The sequence below is a fragment of the Talpa occidentalis genome, unplaced genomic scaffold (genome assembly GCF_014898055.3).
Source record: "Talpa occidentalis isolate TD23 unplaced genomic scaffold, MPIMG_talOcc4v2.1 talOcc4.7, whole genome shotgun sequence".
In the NCBI taxonomy this organism is placed as follows: domain Eukaryota; kingdom Metazoa; phylum Chordata; class Mammalia; order Eulipotyphla; family Talpidae; genus Talpa; species Talpa occidentalis.
This window is the reverse complement of record NW_023605083.1, coordinates 88,067,702-88,077,833: the sequence shown is the minus strand read 5'-3', so window position 1 is coordinate 88,077,833 and position 10,132 is coordinate 88,067,702.

The window sequence follows — 10,132 nt, the reverse complement described above, 5'->3', positions numbered from 1 at the left end:
TTTAGATTGAGGGACAGGTAAGCAGAGCTTGTCCCCATTTTCTTCCTACCTCAGCCTCATTTTGCTGGTCTCCTGGGCTTGGTCTCAGTCCTCCAATCCTTCCTCCCACCTACTGCCATATTGCTCTTTGAGCACGCCCCTGAGCACCTCTGCCCCTCTCAGAACCTTCTGTGCCTTCCACAGTGCTCCACATGTCAATCAAGACCCCTGCCATCAACCTGCTCTCTGCTCTCCTGACCCATGCCCCACCCAGCCCTACCTTCCTCCAATCCCTGCTCCTCACGGCCCTTCAGCACCCCCTCTTTCTGCTCACTGTTCTCCTCAGTCCTTGCTGTTACTTGTCAAGCCTGCCTCATTCTCCAAGACCTAGCTGCAGTAAGAACCTCTTCTCTACCCCACCCGGGATGTTCATTCCAGGCCTTAGTCACCACACCCTGAACCATTGGCTCTGACACGCCAGATTGTCTGCATAAGAGCTTACCAACAGGGCCTCCCCGGTGGCGCAGCGGTTGAGCGCTGGGTTGCGAAGCTGCCCGCGGCCTCTGCGGCGCCGGTTCGATCCCCGGCTGCTCCCCGGCCACCGGAGGAGGGTCCCACATGGCGCGCAGACCTCTCCTGCCGCCCGCTGCTCCCCTCAGCAGTGTACTTCGGTCCTTCTGCCTGCTCTGCTCCCCGCTCTGGCTCTGGTGAATTCTCTCACCCTCCCGCGCTTCTGACTGTACCCAGTGCATGTATAAACAAAACAAACAAACAAACAAACCAGCAAACAAATAAATAAAGCATGCCTCTATAAAAGGAAAGAAAAAAAAAAAAAAAAAAGAGCTTACCAACAAAACGGGGGTATGGGGTCAGGACAATGACCCTAGGAGCCATACTGTGGGAGAGAAACTGAGACCCGGGGAGCTGTGTCTTGCTCAGAGTCACATAGTGTGTCGGGAAAGAGCCAGGCTAGAGCTCAGGTGTCCTGCTCACCCCATCCAACCCAACCTGAGTTTTTCTATACCAGCTGCCAGTGGTGGTGGTGGGGGAGCCCTGAACCCTTCACCACTCCAAGGGCATCTGAGAAAATCAGAGACGGAGGCTGTAATTCTAGACCTAACCACACGGGGGAGCTGAGCCCAGGCCAGAGGCGAACCCCTGAAGACTGGAGGTCATTCTCCCTTGTGGCCTGGGAGGACCCTGTGGTTCCTTGCAGAGAATGTCTTTGGACTCTGGATCCCACAGACCCTCTGATCTCTGCTCCCCAAAACCAATTCCTTATCATCCTACGTGGTCTCATTCCAGGGGAGAGGAAGAAAGGATAGGCAGGACAACTGTGTTCTCATTTCCCCAGGGCTCTACTGGGACCTATACACCCCCACACCACACACACACAGAGCTGAGGCTGGAGCCTCCCCTCCAGCATACAAGTGCACCTATCTATGTGGCTGCCTCCTGGACCACTGGGACTCTGCCAAGGGAGGCCGTAGGAGCTGCACTGAGGACCAAGTAAGGCCTAGGGGACCTGGAAAGGGCCTATCCTCCATTTTACACATGGAACCGAACCCGTCCTGTGAGGACTCCTTGCACAGCTCCAGCCTCCTGCTGGACTGGGCGCCCCTGGCTTACATGATCATCTCTAGTCCTAGCCCCTCCCCTTGGCACAGACGTGGCTTTGCCCTCTAGGTTCTCAGACATACCCATTTCTCCAGCCAGGATGACCCAGAGGACAGGGGCTAGGTCCTGTCACTCTCCAGAGCAGGTTCCAGTCCCACCCAGGTCAGACAGACCAGTTTGTCATTAGCCCCTCCTGGCTTTGTGGTCAGCCTTCCTGTACTCCCTGCCACTTAGACCCTTACCATCTCCAAGTCACCTCCTCCAGGCAGCCTTCTCTGCTCCACAGCTCCCTTGGCTGGTAAGACTGGAACCAGGGCCCAGGAGTCACAACCTCACCCCTGGGCTAAGTTACTTTCAAAATTTATATCTACTTGTTCCCCTGTGGTGGAGACCATGGAAGGGCATCTCTTAGCTGAATCACGAGAGTGGGCCTTGCCTCTGGGAACCCCATTCTCTCCGCCTGATCCCGGTGAGCCTCCATTGCTGGGCTGTGTATCTGGCCTTTTCTGGACTTCTGTTCCTGCTTGCCAGTCTTCAAGCTAGGTCAGACCTCCCCTACAACTATAACCCAGATTTTTACCCCAGTGGCTTTTTTTTTTTTAAGATGTATTTCTTTGTGCACACAAGAGCTGGGATGCAGGCCATAAGTGCAGGGGGTGAGAGGATTCACCAGAGACAGAGTAAGGGAGCAGAACAGGCAGATTGAATGAAATACACTGCTGAGGGGAGCAGCAGGTGAGACAGGAGAGGTCTGCTGTGCCATGTGGGTCAGCTCCCTGGTTGGGGATCAAACTCGTGCTGTAGCGGCTGCCGATAGCTTCATAGTGCTGAGACTTAACTCCTTGTACCACCAGGGAGTGCTCCATTTTATGAGTTTTGACTAATGTATGATATCATGTAGCCACTGTAACAGTATCATACAGAGTAGTTTCACTGCCCTAAAAATCCCCTTGCTGTACCCATTCATCTCTCCCTCCTGCCCTCCACCCTCTTCCCTATGCTTTTAGCAACAACTGATCTGCTTATTGTCTCCATAGTTTTGCCTTTTCAAGAATATAATATAGTTGGAATCATAGTGTATATAATTCTTTTAGCTTTCTACGTGATTTTTAAAGTTTTTATTGAGATATAGTTGACATATAATATTGTGTAAATTTATGTCATATAACATTGGTTTAATACATTTATGCTGCCATATGGTTGCCACTGCAGAATTAGCTGATACCTCTGTCTCAATTATACTTTCTCTAGTGTGGGAACAATTAAGACCTAGTCTCTTAGCAAGCTTAATATTAATAATACAGCTTTGTTGTCTGCAATGGTTGTAAGTGTATTAGATTGTCAGGATTTATTTATCTACTACTCTTAAGTATGTACATTTACATACGTGATTTGATTTTTTTTAAAGATTTATTTATTTATGCATACAAGAACTGGGGTGCATGCCAGAGGTGCAAGGGGTGAGAGGATTCACCAGAGACAGAGTGGGGAACAGAACAGGCAGACTGACTGAAATACACAGCTGAGGGGAGTAGCAGGTGAGACAGGAGAGGTCTGCTTCGCCATGTGGGTTGCTCCCTGGCTGGTTGAGGATCAAACTCGTGCTGTGGATTGCTTCATAGTGCGGTGCTTAACCCCTTGCACCATTAGTGAGGGTTGACATGAATAGCCCTGTTCTAGAATTTGTAAAGGGGATTGGTTAATCTGCTGCCCTATGTTTTTAAATCTACTGTGGGTAGATATTTCCTTTTGATGTGTCCATCCATCCATCCATCCATCCATCTATCCCAAATCAACACTTCCTGCTCTCCTGGCTTTCGCAGTCCATTGCAGGAGATGGACATTAATCAAGTTGCCTCGCACATGCGGGAATGATGTTGAACTGATCTGAGCACTCCTCAGGAAAGGGTCATGGAAGTGGCTCTCTAAAAGCAGCTGGAGGAAATGCAAATCAAAACTACCATGAGATACCATCTCACACCAGTGAGAATGGCACATATTAAAAAAACTAGCAACAACAAATGTTGGCGAGGATGTGGAGAAAAAGGAACTCTCCTGCACTGTTGGTGGGAGTGCAAACTGGTCCAACCGCTATGGAGAGCTGTGTGGAGATTTCTGGACCTACTAAATATAGAGCTTCCGTATGATCCAGCAATTCCACTCCTAGGTATTTACCCAAAGGACACAGAAACATCAATTCCAAAGAGCACCTGCACCCCTATGTTTATAGCAGCACTATTTACAATAGCTAAGCTTTGGAAACAGCCCAAATGCCCAAAAATAGATGACTGGATCAAGAAGATGTGGTACATACACACCATGGAATATTACTCAGCATTCAAAAAAGATAAACACATGCAATTTGCAGCAACATGGATGGCGCTGGAAGGGATCATGCTCAGCGAAATAAGCCAGAAAGAAAAAGAAAAATACCAGATGGTCTCACTCATAGCAGGAATCTAGAAAACTTAAATAAGGGACCAGGAAAATGAATAACTATAAGAAAGTGAAAATCAAAATCAACAAAAAACTATGAACCAGAGACACTCTATGGGGGGTGGGGGGCAGGGAGGGGAGGGATTGGGGTCAAAATAAGGGGGTTGCAATTGTATGGGGAATATAAAAATAAAATTTATTTAAAAAATAAATAAAAGCAGCTGGAGAGGACTTCCAGAGGAAAGACTGAGATCTAAAGTTGAAGAAGAACTAGGTAGGCCAAGGGGGAGAAGAGAAATCTCTAAGCAGAAAGACCAGCTTGTGTAAGGGCCTTGTGGTAGAAGGGGGCATGTTGCTTCCCAAGAACTGAAGTGGTGATGTTGGGAGTAAGGAAGACAATAGTGCAAAGCAGAGCCGGAGAGGAGGGCAGGGCTGGATGAAGTGCTGAAAGATTTCTCTGCTATAATGTAGAGAAGGATGGGAATGGAGGAACCAGAGAAACCAATGAGGCAGTCACTGCGGTGTCCAGACAACAGGTGATATGGTGGTGGTGAGGATGGAAAGAAGATGGGGGTGTGCTAGCTGTCAAGGTGGAAAGAAGCAGATGTACAGGAGGGCTATGTAGGAGGTCCGACTCTTGCCTGCCTATGAGGCTGGAAGGGGAAGGTTTCAAGGGCGACGCCTAGCTTCCAGGCTTGCACACCTGGGTTGAAGGTCCTGCTGCTCAAGGGGGTAGGGGATATAGAAATGGGCCTGACTCTGAAGGGATGATCCTGCGTCTTAGCCAAGTTGAGTCTGAAGTGCTTTTAGATAGTCAAGGGAAGGTAGGTATCCGGTAGGCAGTTGGACATGTGGTTCTGTAGGTCAGAGAAGAGGTGGGAAATGAATATGGAAGTTGGGGCTCTCAGGGTATGGACAACAGTGGAGTTGGAAACCATGGGCATGATGAGATGACCTGGGGGATAAGCATAGGGCTAGAAGAAAGAGGGACGGGGATTGAACCCTGGGACACTGTTAATGTTGGAGGAGGAGGAAGAAGAAACTGCAAAGCCACTGGGACTGGAGCAGCCTGGGCAGTGGGTGGAAAACCCAGCTCAGCATGACAATGGAATAGTGTGTGTGGTTTCAAGAACTAGGGAGTTGCCCTCAATGTTCATTATGCAATTTGGGTGAAGAGAGTGAGGGAAAAGCGTCTTTTCCAGAATTTAGCTGTGTAAGGGGGACGGTATGGATTTGGTTCTTCCACGAAGGTCAGCTGCTCATGACCTTTTCTTGACTATCAACCTGTCCATGTTCCAAGGATGTACATGAAATAGGGGGTGTGGGGAGTGGGTTTGTGCCCAATTTAAAATTGTATTGAAGGACATCACCTCAGGCAGTGGACCATGCTGTCAGTTCTCAAGTAGCATTTGATTTCACTTCACAAGCTCCTATTACCTTTTAATAGCTTTTCCCTTTGTTACCCCAGGAGAGATAAGATTCCATTCTTTTTATTCTTCCTCCTCCCTGGATGGGAGAGGGTGGTAGACAAGAGAGGGAGTGACGGATTTCAATTAAAGAAAAAATAATCTTTTAGAAGGTCCAATTAGTACCGTCCTGGTCTCCAGATTAGCCAATCCCCTTTACAAATTCAAAAATAGGGCTATTCATGTTATCTATTCATGCTATCTTCACAAACGTCTCAAGAGTTGTCTACACTTCCTCAAATCCCCGCCAGTAATCTGCCTTGCCTTCATGACCTTTGTCTCTTCAAAGTCACCAATGACCAACAGCTCTCTAGACTCAAGCCAAGTGCCACTGTGAAGCTGTGGCTGCATTTGCCATGGTACCACTCCCTTCACGAAACTCTCTCCAGACTGTCCCAATATCCACTGTCCTGGTTTCTTTTCTTTTCTTTTTAAGAAGATTTATTTACATTTATTTATGCATGCAAGAGCTAGGGTGTAGGCCAGAGGTTTCTGGGATTCACCAGACACAGAATGGGGTGCAGAACAGGCAGATTACTGAAATACACTGCTGAGGGGAGCAGGGGGCGAGACACGAGAGGTCTGCTGTATCATGTGGGTCAGCTCCCTGGCCGGGGGTAGAACTCATGCTGCAGTGGCTGGCGATAGCTTGATAGTGTTGACTTTAACCCCTGTGCCACCAGGGAAACCCACTGCCCTGGTTTCCTTCGTTAATAAAATATTCTTCAGACTTTGGAGACTGGAAAAGGGAACAGGGAAAAGAACTACTGGTGTCCTTTCAGTGTAGTGCCAGGTGTTACCCAACAGGTCTATTCTGCCTGCTGATCATCTGATTCTCTACCTTTGTTTGACTTCTGATTTACTAATGAATTGGGATATTTTACAATTCTGTAAGGGTAGAGGTTAATATATAGGAAATTTTTAATCATATAATAATGCTTTTCCAATAGCAATGCAAATGTTTTCTACCTGGTAGAAAAGGGAAATCCAAAGATTACAGCTTCTTGCCCTGTAGGGCATTTTAACCTGTGTTGTTGTCATTTTGTTAGGGGAAAATAATGTCCTGAGTTAATCCCATACAGGCTTTGTGGACCCCACCCCCACTCCAGACTAAAGCCATCAAGACTCTGGGAAAGACAAATCCCATCACCACCAAGGGAGGGTGGCTGGGACCTGAGGGTGGAGTTGGGCAGCCAGGTTAAATATAAAAAACCAAACACGTGGGCCTTGGGCTCTCTCTGGCTCGCAATCGCTCGCCTCCTGGCTTCACAGCTCCTGGCTGGCGGCCAACTCTGAGAGCGCCATTTTGGGATTCCTGATCGGCGGATTGGGTAGGACTCATTTAAAACTTTGTCTCCCACTTTTCTCCCAGAGCTGTACATTTCCTCATTTCCCCTTCCCTTGTAAATAAACCTTTTTTTTTTTTTTAAATAGAGGCATGTTTTATTTATTTATTTATTTATTTATTTTTTGTTTATACAAGCACTGGGTACAGTCAGAAGCGCAGGAGGGTGAGAGAATTCACCAGAGCCAGAGCAGGGAGTAGAGCAGGTAGAAGGACCGAAGTACACTGCTGAGGGGAGCAGCGGGCGGCAGGAGAGGTCTGCGCGCCATGTGGGACCCTCCTCCGGTGGCCGGGGAGCAGCCGGGGATTGAACCAGCGCCGCAGAGGCCGCGGGCAGCTTCGCAACCCAGGGCTCTACCGCTGCACCACCGGGGAGGCTCTAAATAAACCTTTTATTAACCTTTCACGTGTGCCTGCAGTAGAGCATTGATAAGTCCTTTTAAGCGCGCGGGTGAGGACCCGCAGTCAGGCAACCCGTTTTGTATCGGGGTTGCTCTACAACAATTTCAGTATTTCTTTGCTGCACTAACTCTGTATTTATTCTCACATACTCTTTTAAACTAGTTTTAATATCTTATTGAGAACTTCACACATTGCTGAATGAATAAAAGCTTTGATGTGTGTTCATTTTGTGTTTGAGGGTCATGTTTTTCAAACTTTTTAGAAAATTAATTGTTACCACTACTAATTCTGTGGTCCCACCCTCACACACTGTACTGAGGACAGGAAAGGGGGCAGATAGGGGTGAGTTTGGTTACCAAAAAAGGACAGTAAGAAGAACTTTCCTGATAAGAGTCAACGAAACCTGTCATTTGACTGCCTGATGCCCTTGGCTTCTCTGGATCCTGAACTCTCCTGCTAACGAGAGCTCCCTCAGGAAGGTGATCCTTTGAACAACACTGATCTGCAATGTCTGAGTTCTCAAGCAACAAGTCTCCTCACCTGTAGAGGGGCCTGCCCGGCCTCCCATGGGGGCCTCCTGGTGTCCATAGCTGAGAAGGAGGGATTGCTTTCTCCCCTCCCCAAACCTCCTTCTGTTGTAGAGCAACCCCGATACAAAACGGGGTGCCTGACTGTGGGTCCTCACCCGCGCGCTTAAAAGGACTTATCAATGCTCTACTGCAGGCACACGTGAAAGGTTAATAAAAGGTTTATTTACAAAGGGAAGGGGAAATGAGGAAATGTACAGCTCTGGGAGAAAAGTGGGAGACAAAGTTTTAAATGAGTCCTACACGATCCGCCGATCAGGAATCCCAAAATGGCGCTCTGAGAGCTGGCCGCCAGCCAGGAGAGGTGAAGCCAGGAGGGGAGCGATCGCGAGCCAGAGAGCCCAAGGCCCACGTGTTTGGTTTTTTATATCCAACCTGGCTGCCCAACTCCACCCTCAGGTCCCAGCCACCCTCCCTTGGTGGTGATGGGATTTGTCTTTCCCAGAGTCTTGATGGCTTTAGTCTGGAGTGGGGGTGGAGTCCACAAAGTTAATCCTGTATGGGATTAACTCAGGACATCACTTCCCCCTAAAACTTCCACCTGGCCGCTAGCCCTCACCCCCAAGCCTAGGAAACGGGTGTAATTGTGGGATCTGAGACTATCACCCAAAACCGATTTCTTTGAAATGTTCTTAAACATTCCTGCAAAGACATTTCATACCTTCAACCCTTTTTGTAACTACATATCTCTTGTCATATAAAATTGGTCTTTTTAGAGTGCTATCTTGTGTTTGTCCTGTGATTTAGCCCACATTTAAGAAAAACTGTAACATACTCTTCTGTTGGATTCTATATCTGCATATATTTATGTCATTTAACCCTCACAACCTCTTTTGGGGTGAATAAAGCCCTATTTTACTGGTGAAGAAACTGAGATTCTGTAGGGTCAGGAATGGGCACAGTGCAGGTTTTCTGATCCCATGCAGACCGGGTAAAGGAGGAGTCAGAGTCCTTAGTGGTTTTGCAGATTTTTTATTGGGGTTCACCAGGCATATGGCAGGCAGGGGTGCTGGGGGGCCGGGAGGCTGGCAGTCCTCCCAGCCTCCAGCAGGTCTTCACTCTGGGATCTCTGGCCTTCTCTCAGCTTCTGCTTCTCTTGCTTCTCTCTCGGCTTCTCCTTCGGCTTCTATTGGCATCCCCGTGATGCTGCCCTTAAAAGCGCAGTCTTAGCCCAGGTGAATCCCATCTACTTATGCCCACACCCTATTCCAGGTGCCCGCCATCAGGCATGCATTCAGGACTGCAAGGATCCATCATCTATCCTGATGGCGGGAGGGCAGAAAAGCCTGACATTTTTCCTTACCCTAAAAATTCCTAAGGGGTAAGTGGCTTGCCTAAGGTTATACAAGCTTGTCAGCTTGAAACCCGGATGTGTCTGATGCTGGTGATGCTGTCCCTTGGTTTATAATTATTTGTTCCTCCATGATCAACAGCTGGTAGGACCTTGGGATTCCATTCCACCTATTCCCTCCTTAGATGGAAAGACAGAGGTGACACAGGGAAGAAAATGCAAAATCAGGACCCAATGCAAAACCTGAGTAACGACAGATACCCTCTGGAAGCCTGGTGGGGGACACTCCCTGTCCCCCATCAGGCTTCTGTTAGAAATGTCTGCAAATAACCATGCTCAGAGGTCCATGCAGGACGGAGTTCTCAGGAGTCAGAAAATTGGGGTTGAAGTCTAGCCTTTGGGCAGCTCACAACCTTCTTAAAAATCTCAATTTTTTGTGTATGTAATTTTGTGTATGATGGTCCCCTGGGCCAATAAGTGGCAGACTTGAAAGAGACAAAAGTTGTCTTTTGAAAACGTACAGGGTCCAGAGCTCTGGGCTCTGGAACCAGACTGGCTCGCCTGGGATCCAGGTGTGATCTCTTAACCAACCTGTCACCTAGGATACATTTCTGTCTCAGTCTCCTCACAGGTGAAATAGGGGTAAATGGTAACACCTACTTCATAGCTTTGTAAGGATTCGAGCACTTAAGACAGTGACTGCTATAGAGTCATCACTCAGTAAAGTTAGCTTTTACTACAGGTTTACTACTCAAGGCGTAGCTATTTTCTAACCTCAGACGACGCCCATCTCTTCCAGGCCCCGCCCCTCGGCAGGCCCCATTCGCGCCCGCACTCAATCCGGCTCCTGCAGTCCTCCGGCCACTAGGGGACGGCCGCGCCGAGGACGGCGTTCCAGCGCAAGCAGGAGACGCTCTAGCTGGCGTCTGCGGCTGTTCTGTGGCCGGTGGCGGCGGCGCTCTAGCCGTGGATGTGCGGGGCGGGCTCTCAGTGGTCCGGCCGGCGGGCG